This window comes from Lissotriton helveticus, chromosome 12 (genome assembly GCF_964261635.1).
Source record: "Lissotriton helveticus chromosome 12, aLisHel1.1, whole genome shotgun sequence".
Taxonomy (NCBI): domain Eukaryota; kingdom Metazoa; phylum Chordata; class Amphibia; order Caudata; family Salamandridae; genus Lissotriton; species Lissotriton helveticus.
In genome coordinates this window covers 374,166,458-374,189,575 of record NC_136073.1, presented here as the reverse complement: position 1 = coordinate 374,189,575, position 23,118 = coordinate 374,166,458, and the positions used below count along the sequence as shown (strand labels likewise).

The 23,118-nt window shown below is 50.7% G+C and overlaps 1 protein-coding gene across 4 annotated transcripts in view; it reads right to left on the bottom strand.

Moving 5' to 3' along the window:
• TDRD12 (tudor domain containing 12) overlaps positions 1–23,118 on the bottom strand; it is a 3,388,409-nt gene that overhangs the window by 8,032 nt on the left and 3,357,259 nt on the right. The gene's annotated exons all lie outside the window — the stretch shown is intronic.

Below are 23,118 nucleotides of genomic sequence, written 5' to 3'. Positions count from 1 at the left end.
TGTCTCGAGGAAGTCCCCCAGCCATCTCTGCCCCCGGGGTGTGTCCCTGGGCGGGTGTCTGTCCAGTGTACAGGAGACCACCGCGTTAAAGTCACTCCCCACGAGTAACTGCCCGTCCGGTAGGGAAAGGAGGAGTTTACTCAGGTCAGCGTACGCCTGCGTCTGGAGACCCGGCGGGATGTATGTAGAGACTAGGGTCAACCTGCGCCCCTCCCACCTCCCCAATATTGCTGCGAAGCGGCCCTGTTGATCCGTTTCAATATGGTCTTGAAGGAAGGGGAAGGTGCGTCGGGGAAGGATCCCCACTCCCCGGGACCCGGAAGTGAAGCCTGAGTGTACTGCCAAAGAGTAACCACACCTATTGAGGGTGTGGCAGGTGTTGCCTAGTAGGTGCGTCTCCTGAAGCAATACTGCGTCAGGCAGATGGCGCCGTACAAACTGTAGTACCATAGATCATATGAGTTTGTCCCCAAGCCCGTTAACGTTCCAGCTCAGTATCTTGAGGCTCTTGTCCCATTTCTTAGCCATAACCACATTTCAATGCTAGCACCATCCCTTGGACCCCTGCGCGCCTCACCGCCCTCTTCGAACCATTCAAGTGTGACCAGAAAGACAGGTCCCCCCCTCCCCAACTCCCGCCCACCCCCTCCATCCCCCCCATGCCTTGCAGAGAAACATTTCCCCCCCTCCAATCCCACCCCCTACTTTTTTTCACCCCCCACAACCCTACCTCGGTGTTCTTCCCTAGTCCAACGGGACTCATTCCCTCCCAGCAACAATCTTCCCCCCACCCTGCTCCCTGCTCCGTAGGTTTCAAACTACCCACTGCCCCAATTAGCAGAGCGTCTTTCGCCCAACCCCTACCCGGGAGTAAGGAAACCGCCCCCTCCCGAAGAAACTCCTGAAGGGGAACGTGTGCCGGCCCCAACTCCTGCCGCCGCGCCGGCACTGTCCCCACGCTAGTTGTGTCCCCCCGGCTATGAAGCGCTCATGACTCGTCAGAACAATAAAGTAATCCCTGGGAAGATGTAGGCGCCATCCCAAAAGAGAGTCACAAGTTCGCTTTCCCCACATGCACATTATACATTACAGTTCAGCAGGGTCTATTCTCGTGGTCCCCGCCATCAACGTGCAGCAGCGTTATGGAGAGAATCCCACCGGGGGCTGGCCGATCTTGAGCGCCATGAACGCTGGCTCCGCGCATCCACTTCCGATCTTTCCTCCGCAGAACCAGGCGATGTGGCCCGCAGTTCCCTCCATGAGCCACGATCTTGCTGTGATTGTGCAGCCGGAGCTGCACTATCGAGCCAGTTTTGGACCTCCGTCGGCGTGGTGGAGAACAAGGTTTTGCTCCCTGCGATGACCTTCAGCTTAGCCGGTTAAAACATCATATATTTTATACCTCTCTCTCGGAGCGCCGCCTTCACGCCCACGAAGGATCGACGTTCCTGCTGGACCTGCAGCGTGAAGTCAGGGAAAAACCGGATTATAGCCCCCTCATGATGAAGGTCACCTGTCTGCCTTGCCGCCTGGAGGATGGCGTCACGGTCTCTATAGTTCAGGATTTTAGCAATGATGGTCCTGGGTGGCGCCCCTGGCTTGGGTTTGGGGACCGGCGCACGGTGCGCTCGCTCAATAGTAAAAATGTTAGATAAACGCTTCGGCTTAAGGTGGTTGAGTATCAGGCCCTCTAAGAACAGTTCCACGCTGGGCCCCTCCGTTCCTTCCGGCACACCTACTACGCGAATGTTACTCCTACTGGCCCTTCCTTCCTGATCCTCGAGCTTGAGGGCCATCTGGCGATGCATGTGCACAAGGTCCTTGATCCTGTTCTCGAGCTTTTTCGAAGAGGCATGCAGCGTAGTGATGTCCGTTTCGTTGGCTTTCGACCGCTCCGTGGTCTTACCCAGGTCCGTTCGTAGTAGATTCACTTCGATAGAGATCTTGTCCATTTTCGTCTCTAGGTTCGTGCCTAGGGTCTGTATCGCAGCCATTATGGAAGTCAGAGAAGGCTCCTTCTTCTGGCTCTCCTGTTCTGCAGCTTCTCCACCTGTCTGTCCCTGCCCCAGTGGCACTGCGTATTTATCCAGCTTGTTGGTCTGGGTGTTGGCACCCCCTTTAGGCCTCATGATGACAGGGCCACCCCTCCTGTGGACCACCTGGGATCCTCCTTGAGCAGACTCCAAGCGCAGGTCCACCAACGTGCTCGCTGTTCCTCTGGAGGAGAGGGCCCCCACTCAGCAGGGAAGCCCCCCACCCACCGCACTCAATCAATGCCTGTGGAGATGAAATTGCCACCAGTGGCCTTTACCCCACCAGCCGGCGCTGTCCCAAGTCCTCGGAGCCCCACAGGGCCCGGCAGACACAGGGCCCAAGTCTGCCGCTCTCAGTCCGCCGCTGTTCTTCGGGTGTACGTGAGGCCCCCCCGCCAGCTCAAGCGCAGCACTCCTCAAAGGGACTCGCTCCTCCTGGATTCTGGGTTGGCACCCCAGTGCAGTTCAGCACCCCGCATGTGCCCCCGCTACCTCACCTCCGATGTACGTGGCTGGCTCGAGCTCCTTTCCTCAATAGTCAATTAGGCAGGAGACCGGCCTCCTCGCGGCCTAGCAGCCGAGCCCTCTCACCCCGGCCTCAGGCTCTCACTCGGTCCTCCTCTCTATCGCAGGGCAGATCTAAGATCTTCCTCTTTGGCTCCAAGCCTCATGGCAGCCCTCCGGGGCTTTTTGTCAGTCCTTTGGGCCCCGCTGTGCGCGCTGTCTCCACCTCCCACAGAGCTGCATCAAAGTGGTGCTCCCGCCGTCGCGCTCCTCACTTCCCCGGGCATCCGATGCCCACGAGGGGGGAACAGGCACATCTTCACTCACCCCAGGGTGCCAGGGCCCATCGGATGGTCTACCGGGCCGCCGCCTTGGCGTTGAGTGGGCAGCAGGCCTCCCGGCCGGGAGGCCCCTCCGCGCGTACTTCCAAGGGACTAGGCCCCGAGCCGGGGTCTCAGGTGGACTGACGCCTGGCCTCGGAGCTCCAGGCTGACCCTCCCCTGCGGCCACCGCACGTCGGAGGGCGGCGACTCAGCCCCAGTGCAGTGTCGAACCCCGGGATTGGCACCAATCAAGAGCGCTCCCTCGCCGGGTTCCAGGGCACTGCTGGAGAGATGTCCCGGTAAGGATTATGGACGGATTTCTGCGGGGACAGCTACAGTCCCGGCGGAGCTCGCGTCCTAGGCGGCCATCTCCATCGGCGGCTGGCCACGCCCCCGAGTATATAGCTTGTTGATGCGATGGCATGGGGTGCGATGAAACCGGTGATGGTGGTAGCGAAGGGTGTCAGGGGGCTGGGAGGTCTGTCGACGAGGGTTCCTATCTGAGTGTGGCGTTTGGGGTGTCTGGATCTGGAAGAGCAAGTGTTCGGCCGAGGGGAAGGTTTCACTGGAGGTGGTGAGGCGGAGGGTGCTTTTGTGGGCAATAGCGAGTCCCTCTCCTGGGTGGTTGGGGCGGTCTTTCCTCTTGATCTTGTATCCGTCCGGGATGGGGATGTTTATGTCAGGGGCAAAGGAGGCGTTGGTCCACGTATCCATGAGGAAGGCGATGTCGGGCAAGAGGGAGTTGAGTAGATTCCAGATTTCCATGGCATGCTTGTGTACGGAGCGTACGTTAAGGAGGATGCATCTTAGGGTGTCGCCATTGCTGGCGTCGGTGGTGTTGGAAGCCAGGGTTCTGGTTAGGGTCTGGCGGCAGTGGAGACAGGAGAACTGGTCATGGGTCTTGTTCGTCGAGGCCTGTTGGCAGTCTCTGAGTCTTCCGGTGTTGGGTGCGAGGAGGGTGGTGGTGTCGTAGCGATGGATGGTCTGAGATTTAGGGGTCCTGGCGCTGGTTGCGGTGGGGGCGCGGACTGGTTTGCCTTAGGCACGCCAGCTGCGCGCGCCCGCGCAGCACCCACTATTAAGTAAGGGAGGGACGAGCAGCTGGAAGGCGGGATCAGATGTGGACAGTGGGGCGGGGCCACAGCGGCAGGTACTGGAAGCGGGGAGAACGGCGAAGAATGGGCATGGAGGTGTAAGGAAAATAACAAAACAATACAATATCAGGAGTAACAACACAATAAAATACCAGGAATTACAACACAAGACAATACCAGGAATTAAAACGCAAGACAATACCCGGGGTTACAAGCCACAGGGGGCGGAGTCAGGCAGAGGCAACAGGAAGAAAGACTGGCAGGCTGCAGTCTCGAACACCTCCCAGGAGGAGGATTGGTGGCTCAATGGCAGTGAAATAGGCGCGGAGCTGCTGGGGAGAGAGTATGCCTTCAACCAACGGTCAGAGGTCTTACTTGTGCTCCCCCGCAGCAGCCGCCATTATGTAGGGAAGCGGGGAGGGACGAGCAGCTGGGAGGCGGGAGCGGATGTGGCCAGGGGGGCGGGGTAGCAGCATCGAAAACTGTAAGCGGGGAGAACGGCGAAGAATGGGCACGCAGGTGTAAGGAAAATAACAAAACACAATACAATAGTCGGAGTTACAATACAATGCCAGGAGTTACAACACAAGACGAAACCAGGAATTAAAACACAAGACAATACCCGAGGTTACAAGCCCAGGGGCCGAGTCAGGCAGAGGCAACAGGAGGAAAGATTGGCAGGCTGTGGTTTCAAACACCTCCCAGGAGGAGGATTGGAGGCTCAACGGCTGTGAAATAGGTGCAGAGCTGCTGGGGCGAGAGTATGCCTTCGACCAAGCGTTAGAGGTCTTAGAGAGGCCAAAGAGTAGCAAGCTTTAGTGCACAAAACAACACACCTAGAGATAGTCCATTTATTCACGGCCTAACCTTTTTTGGCACCCACGTAGCCAACAAAGAGCTCAGAATCCACCCGGAATTGCTTGGTGTGATCCAAATAAAATGAAAGCACACGTTTTGGATCCAGACGGTGGAGCCTCTCTTCCTCCTTAGAAGGATGCGAAGGCAGAAACAAGGTGGGCAAAGTGATGGTTTGACTAATGTGGGCAGAAGTAACAACTTTGGGAAGAAAAGAGGGTGGAGTTCGAAGGACAACCTTGTCCAGATGAACCGCCAGAAAAGGAGGTTTTGAAGTAAGAGCCTGGAGCTCACTCACCCTGCGAGTAGAGGTGAAGGCAACCAGAAAGGCAGTCTTTGAAGTGAGAAATCTGAGAGGACAGTTATGTAGAGGCTCAAACGGAGCGCACAGGAGATAAGTAAGAAGCAAGTTCAAGTCCCACTGAGGCATTACGAACGGAACAGGAGGAAAAAGATGAGTAATGCCCTTAAGAAAACGATTTACAATAGGGGACTTAAAAAGAGAAGGTTGATCAGGAAGCCTAAGAAAGGCTGGAATGGATAAGAGATAGCCATTAAGAGTGGAAAAGGAAGACACGAGAACCCTACTCACTATGGAACCAGGGTGATTAAGTATTTTAAGAAAAACAGCGGTTCCTGTGGTATTTTATACCGAATATTGATTTGAAAGAAATTGCGAAATCGCAATAGTCAGGGGTTATAAGTGATGTCAGAAAGAAATAACCACATACACTGATTAGTTAGTTCAATAGTTGCTTTCAAATCAAATCCAAAACTGCTTTATTCTATTTTTGTTCCTTAAAAAACATAAAAGCACAGTACAGAATAACAAACACATTTATATTACACGTCTTAATACATAAAGTTCCAAATTCATAAACTTTATACTAGCAGCTCATGATATTTATAAAAGAAGTCTTTAACACAGACAACGAATACTAAAAACAAATTAATACATAGTGTTCCTATGTCTGATAATAGCTTTTAAAAAAGACGACGTGACCATAATTATCTGTTCGTTTTCTAGGGTTTGAAGCCTCAAAAATGATATTTTACATTGTCTAAGTCCCCACTTCTTTAGAATAGGAGTTAAAAGCCTTCTCCTTGGTAAATCTTAGTATTTACAGAAAACGTGCAGTGTAGAGTGGATTGGATTGAAGCATCATCACAGGGGCATGGTGACAAATTTCTGGACCAAGTGTTAGCTTCTGGAAAGGTGACCATTCTGAAGAAAGACCCACAGCGAAACTGTGTCGGAAGCATACGGGAAAAGCAACTCTGAACCTGTACCAGATAGGGTTGTATACCCTGACATAGCAACATCAGGTGATTCTCCATAACTGATCTTTTCACCTTTTCAGAAAGCCAACGCTTATACTCTAGGTCATTGGTTCCCAAACTTTTGACTCCTGAGGACCCCCATTGACTCACCACTGGAAGCAGGGGACCCCCCGGCAATTTGTACGATTTAAATTTCAAACATTAAAAGAGTAATTTGAAAAAAATAAACACACGTGCACACAAAACAAATACTCAAATTACTAAGAATTTTTGTATTTTATATTGAAAGAGTTTTCAAAAAACAGAACATTTTAATGGAAATGTTGGTGCTGCATCTCTGTGATTACCTTTTAAATGGTTACTTTTATTTAGCAGTACAAGGCTCCTGATCCTGCCAGAGCCAGAGTGGAAACCCAAAGCAGCCCTGGCAAATGATTTCAGACCAGTCCCCATATAGTGCACACCAAGTGCAGTGAGTGAGGCTGACCAATACAAAGGGGGCATTGGGAGGCTCCCCCCCCCAAGATAATGTAGGATTCAATGGTAATTTATCATTATATATTGAATTGTATTAGCTTTCAAAGGATAGTAAATGATGACCTTACTATGCACCAGGATACAACAATCTTTGATTCCCTTATTATTATCACCCTTCAACAGTGCCTCTCATTTCTCCATAGCACATTTGTCACATGTATTTCATTTGTTTTATAGCATCTCTCATACCATTGTAGGATGTCAGAGCACTTTATATCACACACATATAGAGACAATTAATCATACTTGTAAATCAGTGTAGAGAAAATGTTACATAAGGCAAAAGGGACTACAAGGTGTAGGACTCACATGTCATTCATACTGGTAGGCATTTTTAAAGAGTGCTTAGTCTGGAAAAGCATAAACTCAGGATTCAGAACCTAACACAGGGGTTAGCCTTGACTTTAACCCCTTTAGTAGCATCAGGATAATGAGAGACTGGGAAAAACGCACAAGTTACTTACCTTCGGTAACAATATATCTGTAAGAAACAGTAGTTAGTATTAGATTCCTTACCTTAGAATATCCCCAGGCGTCAGACTGGATCCAGAAACTTTTGCGTAGCAGTACCCTTGCGCGTCGGTAGGCGTCGTCCGCGGCTCCGCGTCCGTCGTCGGCGCCGTGATGACGTCGTCTGAGTACTTAGACGCCGCCTCCGCGTGCGGATGTCAGTTCTTATACACAGCTTTTCCGCACCAGAAACACAGAGCCATGATAAAAACCAACACTGGTGCCATGAAACTAGGGCCCTGAAAGGGGATGACCTTAACCCTAGATATCGGTTCGCAGAACGGGGAGGATGGGTGGGGCGGTATGGAATCTAATACTAACTACTATTTCTTACAGATATATCGTTACCGAAGGTAAGTAACTTGTGCATCTGAAAGAAACAGGTTAGTATTAGATTCCTTACCTTAGAATAGATACCCCAGCAATACCAACCCCGGTGGTGGGTCTGCGAACCAATAATCACACCAGAAAGTCCTGGAGGACGCAACGGACAAAGAAGCCATCCCTCCGGACTTGGCTGTCCAGGCAGTAGTGTCTTGTGAACGTGTGCAGCGAGGCCCACGTAGCTGCCTGACAGATGTCCTGCAAGGGGACTCCCCGGCCCAGGGCAGTAGTAGCCGCCGTGGCCCGAGTGGAATGGGCCCTCAGCCCAACAGGAGGCTCCTTCTTAGCCAAAGAGTAGGATGCCTTGATGCACAACACGACCCACTGAGAGATGGTCCGTTTGTGCACCAACCGCCCCTTCTTAGTGCCCACGTTACCAACAAAGAGTTGGTCATCCAACCGGAACTGGCGTGTGCAATCCAGATAGTATGACAGCGCACGTTTTGGGTCCAGACGGTGGAGCCAGCCGCTCTTCGCCTTTAGAGGAATGCGGAGGCAGAAAGAAGGTGGGCAAGGTGATGGATTGCCCGATGTGCAAGGCTGTGACTACCTTGGACAGGAAAGAGGGTCTTGTCTGCAACACAACCTTGTCCGGATGGACAGAAAGGAAAGGAGGTTTAGAGGAAAGAGCCTGGAGCTCACTCACTCTCCTGGCAGAGGTGATGGCAACCAGGAAACCAGTCTTAAGTGTAAGAAGACGGAGAGGACAATTATGAAGCGGCTCAAAAGGAGCGCACATCAGGTAAGTCCGAACCAGGTGCAAGTCCCACTGGGGCATCACGAAAGGAACAGGGGGGAACATATGAGTGATGCCCTTCAAGAACCTATTAACAATCGGGGACTTGAACAAAGAAGGCTGATCAGGTAGCCTAAAGAAGGCGGAAAGGGCAGAAAGGTAGCCCTTGATAGTGCCCAGAGCAGAGCCCTGCTGGGCAAGAGACAGAAGAAAGAGGAGCACCTCAGAAAGGGGGGCAGAGAGTGGATCCACAGCCTTTGCTGTGCACCATGCCACAAATCTGTTCCACCTGCAGGCGTATACCAACTTTGTGGAGGGACGCCTGGCTGCCAGAATCACATTACAAACGTCAGGAGGCAAGTCAAATGGCCTCAACTGTCGCCGCTCAATCTCCAAGGATGGAGGTAGAGACTGGACAGGTTCGGGTGGAGGACCGTCCCCTGCTGCTACGACAGAAGGTCCTCCTGAAGAGGCAGACGAATCGGGGAATCGAAAGACATGCTGAGTAGCTCTGGATACCAATATCTTCATGCCCAGTCCGGAGCCACAAGGATAACTTGGGCCCGGTCGCGCCTGATCTTCTTCAGCACTCTGGGCAGAAGTGGTATAGGCTGTAGGAAGGTGGATACCTGACTATGGTTACCCCAGATTTTTTGCCTTGTGTTTAGCTGGTTTTCGACTTAATTGGCCTGGGATCCTGCTAATCAGGGCCCCAGGCTATCTGCTCTCTCTGTAAAATGGACTCCATGTACTGTAGGTACATACCAAATTGGGAAGTGGTTCACCTTATCAGCGCCTGTACAAGTATACTATAGGCGCCCAGGGCATAGGAGCAACCAAGGCCTACCAGGGGCTGCAGCATGTATTATGCCACTCCTGGTTAGCCATCCAAACTGACACAACTGGCTGATCACTCAGCTGGGGCAAGGTCGTGTAATCACCCCTTGCTTAGGTATAGTATTCCTATATCTACCCTTATATATAGACACACAGTAACCTATAAGTCACTCCTATGGCAGGCCTTAACAATCCTGGAGGCAGAGTGCTTGGTTATGTGTGAGATGGTGCTCTAGCATGAGCTGAGCCTGTCTGCAGCTTTCGGAACCATGTCCTTATAGCTGTTCTAGGATAATGCCATACCATATACTCTCAAGTGCATTATTTTTTATTTTTATTTTATTTATTGGTGTAAGATGTTCATTGCACTTTTCATCGCTCACAGAAAAAAAAGAAAACATATGCAGTGCATACGCCTACATCCACAAAGGGCCGGCTACACGCATTCAAAATCAAGACCATCAGCATCAGTTTTACACGGCCCATCAGCCGACATCCAGCGGACCGGCGGCGTGTTGTCCGATAGCACCCACATGCATATTAGTGCTGTACTCGCTTACTTATACATCAGTAATCTTACATTTTCAAATTTTAGCTTAACTGAAACAAACCAAACAGTGTATTCCCCAACTTTTAGTTCTCCTTCTGCTATAATCTCTCTGCGTCACAGCATCCTCCCTCCTCCGTGCCATCATTACAGAAATTGTTCGCTCCGAGTTGTCTTCGTCGTACTTGTAGTTCACTCTATCTCCGTTTCTGATTCAGACTCACCATGAGCTAATAAATACGCCCGTAAGTACCCCCAATAGTCTTTGGCTCTAGAGCTGCCTGGTAGCTCTTCCTCATACGTGGTGAGCGTGTCTCGACAATAGACCATATCCTTTATCCAGCTCTTTACCTCAGGGGCCCTCCTGCTGTTCCAGTGAATAGACACCCTTCTCTTAGCCAACAGTAGCGCTATAGCACAAAATTTGCGTTTCAACGCTCTAAGTTGCGGAACAATGCCCAACAGACAGATTTTCGCATCACACAGCATGGAAGTCCCAAGCATATCGTTCAAAACCTGTACAACTTGTTCCCAATATCCCGCCACCTTACGACAGTGCCACGCTAGATGCATGAAGTCCGCATCTTCTTGTTTACACCTACAACATTGTGAATCTCCCCGCAAGCCATATTTATGTAATCTCTGAGGCGTGTGGTACACCTGGTGCAAATACTTGTAATGTATGATTTTCAAGTTTCCGTTAGATGTCAGCATACCAGTGAGCACACAGGAGGAATCCCATTCTACATCTGTGAGGGGTTCTGCCAGCCCAGCGCTCCATTTGTCCCTAGCCTTGTGCGTGTTCGCCCCCACCGCCTCTTGTACATTCGCATACAGTTTGGATACTAGGTGAGACGCCGTGGGTGTAGTTAGGAGTAGTTGAAGGGGTGCAAGGGTAGGAGGTTCCTCCGGATGTGTTGTTTAGTGTTCCCGAAGTGCTCTTTGTAGCCTATAGTAGTTGAAACTAAACAGTGGAGACGGGTTCGTGATGTATTGTAGCTTGTCTAATGTCAGGAAGACCCCACCATCGTACAGGTCCCCAAGCGTGTCTATACCCGCCCGCTTGAACAGATCCATGCCGACTTGCTCCTGCGTTACCGAAAGGGCCGGGTGATGTGCCAGTGGAAGTGTTGGTGCATATAGCGGTAAGCTGTTTGTTGCTTTACCTATCAGCCTCCATGCCTCTGAAGTGGTATTAACCGGATTAATGTCGCGGTCATGTAGTTTAGGGCGTTTGTGCGTCAGTATATTGGCTAGTGGGATTGGGTCAGTGTCACCTGCTTCCACGGCCACATGTGTCAGGAAGGGCACCTCGTGGTACCAGAAATGTGCGTACTGCGCTTGCGCGCATAAATAATATAAGTAGAAGTCCGGCACCTTGAAGCCCCCCTTAGCATACGGCAGCGTCATGGTGCGTAATTCCATCCTCGCTTGCTTCCCCGCCCACAGTAAATTAAGGACCAGCGTTTTTATATTGCGGAATACAGCTGCTGGCGGTTTTATTGGGATATTATTAAATAAGTACAGAAACTTCGGCAGAAGCACCATTTTTACAATCGCCGCTCTGTCTACCAATGATAAGGGAAGTCTGTTCCATCGCTTAATTTTGTCTTCTAGCGATGATATGGTCCGCCCGTAATTCGTCCTTATCACCAATTCCGGGTCTCTGTGGAACCATATGCCTAAATATTTCGTGGGTTCCTCCTGCCATTCTAAGGGATAGTCTAATTTGGTCGGGCAGGTGCTGTCCGTTAAGGATAGGACAAGGGATTTATCCCAGTTTATCTGCAACCCGGATTGCTGGCCAAACTTTATGTACTCTCTCAGGAGTGGATTGAGGTGGTGTTCAGGATTTTTAACATAGAGCACCATGTCATCTGCGTATAGCGAGATATGTATGGGTCTGGAGGGCATTTGAATCGCCGAATAGTGGTGATGTTGTTGGATTTTACACACTAGCGGCTCTAGCACCAACGCGAAGAGCATCGGCGAGAGCGGGCACCCTTGTCGAGTGCCTCTGCATATTTTAATGGGTTCTGATATGTACCTGTTTACTCTGATGCGTGCCGTTAAGTTTGAATATAACATCGCTATCCAACCCAGAAAGATCAACGGAAATCCCATACGCACCAGTACTGCTTGAATAAATGACCAGCCGATTGTGTCAAATGCTTTAGCTGCGTCTAGTAGTACAGCCACAGCCTTCGTTTCCGGTGCTAGATAATGAGCCAAAGCGAACAGTGTACGAGTGTTATGCGTAGTCGCCCTGTCGGGGATAAAACCAGACTGGTCTGGCCTGATTAGCAAAGGCATAAGGGGTTTTAATCTGTCCGCTAGCAGACTAGCTATGATTTTAGTGTCCACATTTAATAAGGAAAGGGGGCGGTATGAGTCACATTTATCTACCTCTTTACCTGGTTTTAATAATGCGATGAGCAGTGCTTCCCTCATAGATGCTGGCAGCGTCTGGGCTTCATGTGCCGCCCCGTATAGCCGCACCAAATGCGGAGCGAGTAGGTCGGCGTACTTTTTATAGAATTCCGTGGCGAAGCCGTCCGGCCCTGGTGCTTTATTATTAGGTAATCGCCTAATGGTGTCAGTCACCTCTTCCACTGTAACCGGGCGTTCTAAATATTTCCTGTGCCCTTCAGCCAGCCACGCCAGTTCTATATCTTCCATATAGTGCAGTAATTCTTCCTGTGTTGGTGTCGGGCGCGCTGTATAAAGTGTGCCGTAAGTGTTCATAAATTCTTTTAATATCCCCTTGGTGTCTGTGATGACCTCCCCGGTGTTCGTACAAATGGACGCTATGTTTTGTGGGGCTCTACCAGCGCATATCTTTGCGGCCAGTTCCCTTCCAGGCCTACCCCCTTCCCCATACCGTCTTGCTGTCGCTCGCTTTGACACATATTTAAGTTCGTTCGTTGCGAACTCATTGTATTCCGTTAACAGCGCTTGAATTTCCCCCAAAACAGTGGTGTCTCCCGTCTGGGTGTATGTTTGCTCTAGTGTTTGAATGGCTTTTTCTCGTGTGTGCAGTTGTTGTCGGATATCTTTGAGGATGCCTGAGGTAGTACCGATACAGACCCCCCGGATTGTGGCTTTAAAGGCCTCCCATAATAAACCAGGGTCCTCAGTAGTTGGGCCGTTGAGATCAAAGTAATCTACTATTGCCTTATGAATGGTATCAACATATATGGGGTCTTGCAGTGCAGCTGCGTTGAAACGCCAAGTAAAGGGTGGTGGATCGTAATACGGTATGGCAATGTCTAACAGTACTGGACCGTGATCCGATAGTGTTCGTGGTAGGTGTGTGATGTCCTTAACCCATGAGAGTACCTCTTGTGTGCCCAGCCAGTAGTCTAGCCTAGACCAACTATTGTTCGCCGCATTTATATGTGTCGCTATTGTCAATTCTGGGTTACGTGTCCTCCACAAATCCACCATATGTAGGTCTTCCATGGCGTCTCGCAACATTAATCTTGCTTTGCCGTGTTGTTCCAGCGTGTGCGTAGCCCTGTCCAGAGTGTCACGTAAGGTAACATTGAAATCCCCTCCCCATATAACGTGAGTCGTCTGCATGTCGATGATAGTGTGCCATATCTTACTGAAAAATCCCGGGTCATCCACATTAGGGCCGTACGTGTTTACCAGTAGTATCTTCTGCCGTCTAACCGCTCCAGCTATCATAACGCTCCTCCCGTCTGTGTCTCTGTGTATGTTTGTAATCTCAAATCCCGTGCCCTTTCTGATCAATATGCTCACCCCTCTAGAGTATGACGAGAAGCTCGAGTTGGTGACAGACTCAGCCCACTTAGCGCCCAGTGTGGAAGTACTATCACGTACCAAGTGCGTTTCCTGTAAAAAAACAATGTTAACTTGTAATCTGTCAAAGTAAGCAAATAATCGCCTAATCTTTTTCGGGTCGCCTAATCCCCTTACATTCCAAGTTAGAAATTTCAGCGTGTTATGACCTGCCATGGGTGTGTACCTGGAGATCAATGCTGTGCACCTGGCATGTATACCGCTGTCTGTAGAGTGTGTACGGATGGATACAATTTACAGCGACTGAAATTGATAGTGGTATGTGTTGTATATAAACATCATTCGCATCATAAAACACGACTAAGGAGTTCGCCATGCTTCTCAGACACAGAAATTGCAGTTGGATACATTCTGAAGTTCCCACCCTCCCCCCACCCACTTTAGCCCCCAAACATTGCCAAAGCCATCCCTGAACAACCTTTAACTGTGAAATTAAACACGTAGTGGGGTACACCCACTTGGGGGTGTCACCAGGTTCACACATCTCCATCCACATAGTGGACGTGGACGGTCGCATGTATACGCTGCATTGTAATATACGCGCTTGGTTTCCCCCAACCCCTCACTCCCCCCAACATAAGCAGTGTCGCTGAAGTGGCATGTTGCCAGTCCACCAAGTTCCCCACTATTAGTTGCCCTAGTGCAACCGATAGGCTGAGCCGTGTTATTGACAATGTCTCTCCTGTCAGTCGAACTGTTTTTGCCACACGTTCTTCCAGGGTGTCAGACATCAGCCAGCGACCACACATCCCCATCAGCTGGTTAACAGAGCGCACCCCAATGCCCTCATCACTATTGATACTCACATCCAGTTTGACTCTTCCGTGGCACTTCTCCATCAAGGTCCGTACTTACAGTGAGTTCGTAAGCGCCATGCCAGTTCGTCATCCGCTACATTTGTGAACGCCAAAACGTGATGAAGTGTCTGCCCACGGCTGCAGTGTCCGTTATCTGCGTCGCACATGTGGGTATCGTAATTCAGTTCAGTCCGCCCATAGACAAATTCAGTTATTCCACATCGCTCGTAGCTTCGTTCCGATCTTGCTGCTTTCGGCGTTTCAGTTGTTGCCGAACATATTCCTGTGCCGCCTGTACCGTTGGTAGTATGATCGGTTTCCCGCCAGTGAAGATTTTGAGTTTCGCCGGATATAGCATGGCATACTCTTGACCAAGGTCTCTCAGCTTCTTTTTAACTGGAGCGAATTCCTTCCGAGCTAGTTGCACCGCCATGGTGTGGTCTGGATAGAACTCCAGCGAGTTACCTTGATGGGTGACTTTACCCATTTCTCTGGCCAGCCTCAGTATCGTGTCGCGGTCCCGGTAATTAAGTAAGCGGGCAATAACCATGCGTGGGGTGGCTCCAGATTTAGGCACAGGCGCAAGTGAACGATGTGCCCGTTCAACCAGGAACACTGAAGACAGTTTCTCAGAACCAAAAACCTCTCTCACCAGTGCTTCTATATATGTCTCCATCTTCCCCGTGTTTGTGGATTCCGGCAAACCCGAAATCCGGACGTTGTTGCGCCTGGACCTGGCTTCCTGGTCTTCCACCTTGGCGCGTAGGCTTTCTACTGTCTTTTCTAGGCCACCGCAGGACCTGGACATGGCTTGGTGGTCATCTTCTACCTGTGAGATTCGTTGTTCGGCTTCTGTTATGCGCCCGTCGTGTTGTTCAATTTTTGCCGCCATATTGTCCACTCTCTGCACCACGTTGTCAAGTTTGCCGTTCATTTCCTGCAGGCTCTTCTGGATCGCTCGTAGTACTGACTCCATGCCCGTGCCGTCCGATTGTTCCTGGCCCCCTTCCACTTCGGGGTCTGTCGTGGCAGTTTTTCCCTGCTTCCGCGCTTCAAATTGGAGCTTGGTTTGTTGTAGGTCCGGTTTCCCCATGTCGAGTTGCTGCTTTGGTGTAGTTTGTCCCGATGACGATTTAGGGCTGCTAGCCGTTGTCACACTGGTCGCGGAGTTGGCGCGATGTGTTGTCGCTGCAGCCCCCCACCGAGCTGTACGTGTAGTCATCAGCCGGCTATGTCTGTTGTAAATAGGGTCGTATGTCCACAGTTAGCGTTGCCTTCTCTGGTCCTCGAGTGGCGCCGCAATATTGGTATCAATACGCTGGAAGGGCGGCCTCCCCCAGATCCGTTGTGCAAACGCGACGTTTTGGGCAGAGCCAAAGGGTCCGTTCTTCATATGTGTACGCCGTGCTCCATGTACACCCCTTGCCTCCCGAGCACTATGCAGACTGCCTCATGTCACTCGCTGGTATTCGGGCTTCATAGCGCATTTACGCGGTGCAGCACTCAGCACTATATTCAGCAGTGTCTGAGAGCCCCTCCTCACCTCCAACTCACCGCGCCTCAGATGTCCGCCGGGGCAGCACGGGGACCTCCGCTCCGTTCGGCGTTCAACTGCAAGCGTTTCCCTCCGCCAGTCCTTTGCGTTCCACAGGCGCCGCCATCTTGCCGTCAGTGGAACGCACTGCCACTCACCGCGGTCTCAGGTCCAGCGCCGCTCCCGATCGCCGCACAGCCCCAGACGATGGTCAGCTTCCTCAGTTCTTGCGACGACGAGGGGACCCCCGTCCAAATCTGCCTGGCTACTGTATAATCGTCGGGTCACCGATCTCCGTGGGCGGCCATTTTGCGATGTTGTCGGCCGGTCTCCGCTATTTCGATCTGACCAGGCTCACTCTGCCCATATACTGCTTCTGCTGTGCGGGACAATGTCGGTCCCCGTTTCCGACGTCCAACACGCTGTCCCTCGCCACTGGAGCTGGGGATCGAAGGGGTCAAAGGCCGCTAGATGCGCGACCGTCCGGCGGAGCTGACACTCTAGCCAGCCATTCCGCAGTGCGCCCTCTAGCGCCCCCCCTCTCAAGTGCATTATGAACCTCGCGGTTAAATGCTATCTTTGGTTTGGCTTTATCAAAACATGTCGTGTAAGGTGTCATACGCTTTGGAATACTACCCCCTCTCCAGTTCTGGCGACGGGGGTAGCATTCCACCCTTGTAGAGGGAGAAGACATGTTGTTGCTGACTATCCCGGTTAAAGTTAACCAGAGCCCCAGCGTCACAAAATGGACGCTGCTGCCACAGACACGAGTCTGACCTCCTTCTGCTGGGAGTCTTTCCAGTCACGGAGGTTAGGACAATAGGTTTCCTGCCTGGAGAGGTGCGAGCACCACCCCAGACAGGACTTTGTGTACTGGGACAGGGAGGGCTGAATAGATTGAGACATTGCCTGAGGCACACTAGGTGCTTCAAGCATACCCCAGTTCAAACCGGTTGCTGGGGCACTCCAGCCCCAGCTCTGGCGCGAAACTGGCCAAAGGAAAGGGGGTGTAACCACCCCCCTTCCTGGTCCCACCCACAGGAGGGACCTAGAAAGTAATCCTGCCCCTTTTAGTTGTATAAAGGTAGGAGCTGAGTCCCAGGACTTCAGATTTGATCCTGAACTGAAACTTGAACTTAACTCTGGACCTTCGACATTCTGCTGAAGCTGAAGACTGAAGAATCTCCCTTGTGGCCAAGGAGTGACCACCCTGGGCAACCAGGCACCACCCAGCAAATCAACGGCTTGCTTTGTCGACGCTCCCGCCGGCACCCGAGCACAGAGCCTGACAAGACCCAGACTTCCAGACCTCTCTGACCCTCTCTTCACATCTGCAGCATAGCTGAGATCCGTGGAGGCGACGAGACACGTGGGATCGGCCATCTTTAAAAGTCCACGACTTGCTAACTGTGCAGCTCCTGAGGAACCCTTTAAGCTGTGCACTGGGGATTGAGAAGCCTCGAATCCGAGCTCCACCTGCACCAAAATCAGCCCTCCACACTCCACGAGTTCTGCGTGGGGCCCTTCTGCTTGTGCTCTGCTCGACACGTTGTCCGGTTGCTGGCCCGTTGGCTAGTAGCCTCTGTGACGACAATCCTTTTGAATCACCTTGCTGGTCTGGTTGCTCCAGACTGGCCCTTGCCTCCCTGCAAAGGTGAGGCACCTCAGACCTTGCTGGTCTGCATCAGAAGCCTACTTTGTATCCTGCGTGGGTTGCCTTTGGCATAGCTTGTTGACTCCAATCCGGCAGTTGTCCCCTCCATCTGCGAGAACCTTCGTGGGACAGCTCCTCTCCAGCATCTGGTCGTCCTCAACACCTCCTGGTCCGCGTGGCTGAAGAGACAAGCTTCACGACAGCACCTGATTGCTCCACGATGTCGTCTGGTTCCTTCCTGGTTCCACCCGGTCACTGGCTAGTGACCCAGACTCCGTCCTCTCGGCTTTCAGGTCCTCTTCATCCTCGATCCACCCGGATATCTTCCTCCTGGTCACCTGCAGCATCTTTCTTCGCAGGTGGGTGAGGTAACGAGAGTACTTTGGTGCTCCCACGGGCATTGACTATCCAAGTGTCTAGGTTTTTAGTTGTTTCCTTCTAGCTAGACTGGAAGTGTCCTAAATCCTTCCTTTTCTAAACTCTAAGTTCCCAATGACTTAAAATTGACTCTCGCGTGTGTGTAAAGAAACTGCACGCGCCGCCTGTGGGCCTCCTACTCCAAACCTAAGGGTCAGATAGTGTAGCCCAAGCGATTCTCTAGGCCCTAGGCCTTTCCTTTTCTCGTGACGTGGTACTTATACCACTTTCTTAGTATATGGTTTGCTTCGCCCCTAGGGCCTAACTGTATTTTGTAAGACTTAACGTATTCTGACTAAGTATCTTGTTATGTGCTTTGGCCTCTGACCTCATAAAGAGTTCAGAGGAGTGTGTTAGTAAATAAATACATATATATTTTATATATATCCTGTGTGGTGTCCTTTCATTTGGTATTCAAGGGGTTACATATGGTAAAACAGCTGGCTTTACATGCCCTCAAAAGTCTTTTAGCCTAAGACTGTTCTGTCCACGCTACCACTAGGATAGCTGGTCTATAAGGTTGACTTACAACCATCACCATAAGGGTTGTTTGGACTGGTGCAAAGTGTTCACTAGAATAGTGAACATCATATACCAGGCCAACTTCTCACATTGGTGTGCAGCGGTTGGGATTAGAGCTTGCTGTTGTTTTACCACTTGTAATCTTGAGATATCATTTGAAAGATCACAGAGGTACCTGTAGGTACATATAAAAACAAGTCTTAGTATACTTAAGTTCTACTGAACTTAGCTGTTGTAGAGCCTGGGCCTAGCACACCCTGACTACAACTCCTAGAAATGTTCTGTAGGAAAACAAACAGTGTAGGTAGGTGCAACACCATACCTCACTAGAAAACATGTCTCAGACAGTGAACTCCAGTGGTTCCCTGCCTGCAGAGGTAGATCCCTTGAGGACTGCTTCGAGATATGAAGCCTTAGCCTTCCAAGAATTGAGACAATTGTTACTTCTAGAAGGATAAAACAGGGTTCAAACTCTACCCTCAAATTCCTGGTTGAACTCTTAGAAGAGCATGATGCTCAACAGCCACCTAAGACAGGTGATACAGGTAGTGCAGATGAAGTCCTTCCCTCCTCAGATGATAATGCTGATACTCCAGTGCCAGATGAGGAAGAAGAGGGGGTGGAGGAGAATGATTCTGATCTTGAGGTAAACAGCCAGGTCCCAGTCAGAAGACTTAGCCAAGCTTGCATGGGAGTCAGTATGGGCAGCCCCCATACAAACCCCCAAGTGGGCTTATCCATATGCAGAGGAGAGGAGAGGAAGATCCCACTCTAGGGAATCTCTCCAATCTCATGCTTCAAATAGCTCTCATGGCCCTGCTCAGATAGGGATGGCCTCCCCTCAGAGAAGGGAACATGAGGCAAAAATGAGAGAGGCTGCTCTGAGGATTGAGAGGCAAGAACTTGAGGTTGCACTGGTGGCAGCAAATCCCTAAGGATAAAGATAGGTCCTATGAGAATAGACACCTAAGCAAGATTGTGCCCCCCCTACAAAGAAGGGGATGACACCCACAATGGATAACTGCTTTGGAGAGGGCCTGCAAAGTACAGCAGGTACCCCAAAGTTAGTGGGCAGCAATCCTATGGCTCTCCTTTTCAGAAAAAGGTAAAGATAAGCTCCTCACAGTTAGTGATGGGGATGCTAACAACTACTCTGTCCTGAAGAGTGCTCTGATTGATGGGTTTGGCCTAACCACTGAACAATATAGGTTGTTGTTCAGAGATACCCAGAAGACACAGACTCCGGAATGGGCTGATTTTGTTGATTGTGCCACTAAGGATCTGGAAGGCTCGTTATTGGGAAGTAAAGTTAAGGACTATACAGGATTGTATAATTTGACCATGAGAGAGCAAATACTTAACAATTGTCAAAACCAGCTATTGCATCGATACCTGATTGACTCTGATCTGACCTCTTCCCAAGAATTGGGAAAGAAGGCAAACAAATGGGTCAGAACCTGGATTAAGCAGAGAAACCAGAACCAGGGGGTGATCAGAAAAAGGCAGACCAGAAGGGTAATGAGCAGAAATCAAAAGACCAGAAGTCTTCACCAGTCCCCCAAAAGGCACAGGGGGAGGGTGGCTCCAAAAAGAACAAACAGAAACAAGAAGGCCAAAAGAAGCCCTGGTGTGGATACTGTAAATCAGTCTCTCACTGGTTTAGTGAGTGCACCAAGAAGGGCACAGCACCAACGACCATTGACCCTAAGGCAACTGTTCCCCCTAGTCCAGCTGTTAGTGGTGGTTCCCAGCAAAAGGGTGTAGTAGGGTTGACCCTGGGAACTGAGGTGGTGTCTGACCTAGTCACAGTACCAACTCAGGCTGTTCTCGTCTGTGATGGGGACATAGCAATGTCCTCTACTGTAAGTCCCAGTAATCTGAGCAAGTACAGGCAGACACCTTTTATTAATGATAAGATGGCTCAGGCCTACAGGGACACATGTGCCAGTGTCACCATGGTGTCACCTAACTTTGTGGACCCTGAACAGATCATACTCGGTGAGACCTACCTAGTGACCAAGGCTAGCAATGCCACTACCTCACATAGTATGGCAGTTGTTAACTTCTCCTGGGGAGGGGTAACTGGCCTCAAAAGAGTTGTTGTGAGTTCAGACCTTCCAGTAGAGTGTCTGTTAGGTAATGAACTTGAAACCTCAGTTTGGTCTGAGGTGGAGTAAAGGACCCATGCAGAAATGCTGGGAATATCAGCACATTTCCTTGCTGTGACCAGGTCACAGGCCAAAAAGTGCTTACCTGAACAAGTGCTGGATCTTGGAACAATAGACCAGACACTACCCAAGAGAGAGAGAGCAAGAGGGTTAAGGCAGTGCCTTCCCCCCTGCCTCAGGTTCAGGATCAGCCCTCCCAGGAGGATGATTCTGAGATCCAAGAGGGAACTGTCCTAGAAGAACTTGAGCCTGATCAGGTTGAGTTTCTTGGGATAGGGGGACCCTCAAAGGCAGATCTGAGGCAGGAACAATTAGATTGTTCCTCTCTTGTACCCCTCAGACAGCAGGCTGCTGCTGAGGCTGCTGGGAATGCTCAAGGTACCCATAAAGTGTATTGGGATGATGTGCTCCTTTATTCAGAGGCTAGAGACCACAGGCCTGGTGCTTCCAGGAGGTTGGTTATACCTCTGCAATTTAGGGGCTTCCTTCTTACCTTGGCCCATGATATTCCCTTAGGGCCAGAACAAGACCTGGGACAGGCTTGTCCCTCACTTTCACTGGCCCCATATGTCAGAAGATACCAAGGAGTTTTGTCGATCCTGTGTTACCTGCCAAGCCCGTGGCAAATCAGGTGGCACAACAAAGGCCCCCCTCATACCACTACCTGTGGTGGGGGTACCCTTTGAGAGAGTGGGGATAGACATTGTAGGACCAATGGACCCCCAAACAGCATCTGGGTACAGATTTATACTGGGGGTAGTGGATCATGCCACCAGGTATCGAGAAGCTATCCCCCTGAGCACCACAACAGCACCTGTAGGAGTTTTCTCCAGAGTGAGGTTTCCAAAGGAGGTTGTCTCTGACAGAGGTGCAAACTTCATGTCAGGATATTTGACTGCAATGTGGAAGGAGTGTGGTGTCAACTATAAGTTCACCACCCCCTATAACCCACAGTGCAATGGGCTTGTGGAAAGATTCAACAAGACCCTCAAAGGGATGATAACATGGTTACCTGAAAAGCTGAGGCGAAGATGGGACATCCTTTTTCCCTGCCTTCTGTTTGCTTACAGAGAGGTCCCACAAAAGGGTGTTGGCTACAGCCCTTTTGAGCTTTTGTTTGGGCATCCTGTAAGAGGACCCCCATGTCGTGTGAAGGAAGGATGGGAGTTACCTCTCAAAAAGCCTAAGCAGGACATAGTGGACTATGTACTTGGTCTCCGCTCCAGGGTGGCTGAGTATATAGAGAAGGCTTCTAAAAACCTTGAGGCCAGCCAAGAACTTCAGAAAGCTTGGCATGACCAAAAGGCTGTGCTGACTTTGTACCAGCCAGGACAGAAAGTGTGGGTGTTGGAGCCAGTGGCCCCAGCAGCACTCCAGGACAAATGGTCTGGGCCCCACACAATAGTTGAACAGAAGGGAGATGTCATCTGCTTGGTGGACCTTGGGACTCCCAGAAGCCCCCACAGGGTGCTTCATGTCAACAGACTAAAAGCATTTGTCGACAGGGCAGACATGGGCTTGCTCATGGCTACAGATGAGGGGCAGGAGGAAGAGAGTGACCCTCTCCCAGACCTGCTTACTCAGAACCCTGATGATGGTTCAGTAGATGATGTAGTCTTTGCTGAGGGCCTCTCTGAACATCAGCAACAGGACTGCAGACAAATTCTTCAGTCCTTCAGACATCTGTTTTCCCTGACCCCAAATCAGACAAGCTGGTGCACCCATGAGGTGGACACTGGTGACAGTCTGCCTGTTAAGAGTAAAATCTACAGGCAAACTGACCATGTCAAGGACTGCATTATGACAGAGGTCAAAAAGATGTTGGAGCTGGGAGTTATTGAGCCCTCAGAGAGCCCTTGGGCCAGTCCAGTAGTCCTGGTGCCAAAACTGCACACCCAAGATGGTAAGAAAGAGATGAGGTTTTGTGTGGACTACAGAGGTCTCAATGCGGTCACTAGGACAGATGCCCATCCCATCCCCAGGGCAGATGAGCTCATTGATAGATTGGCTTCTGCCAAGTTCTTGAGCACATTTGACCTGACAGCAGGCTACTGGCAAATCAGACTAGCTGAGGATGCAAAAGCCAAGACAGCATTTTCGACCCCAGGAGGACATTATCAATTTGTGGTAATGCCCTTTGGTTTGCAGAATGCACCTGCCACTTTCCAAAGGCTGGTGAATCAAGTTCTCACAGGACTGGATGACTATTGTGCAGCTTATCTAGATGATATTGCTGTCTTGAGCTCCACCTGGGAGGATCACCTGGTCCACCTGAGGAATGTTTTAGAGGCCCTGCAAAAGGCAGGCCTCACTATCAAGGCCACTAAGTGCCAGATAGGGCAGAGCAAGTTTGTGTACCTGGGCCACCTGGTAGGTGGGGGTCAGGTTCAACCACTGGAGAGCAAGATCCAGACCACCAGAGACTGGACTCCTCCAATCACCCAGACACAGGTCAGAGCTTTCTTGGGCCTGTCTGGGTACTACAGGAAGTTTGTGAAAAACTATGGGTCCATTGTGACACCACTGAATGGTTTAACTTCCAAAAAGATGCCAAAGAAAG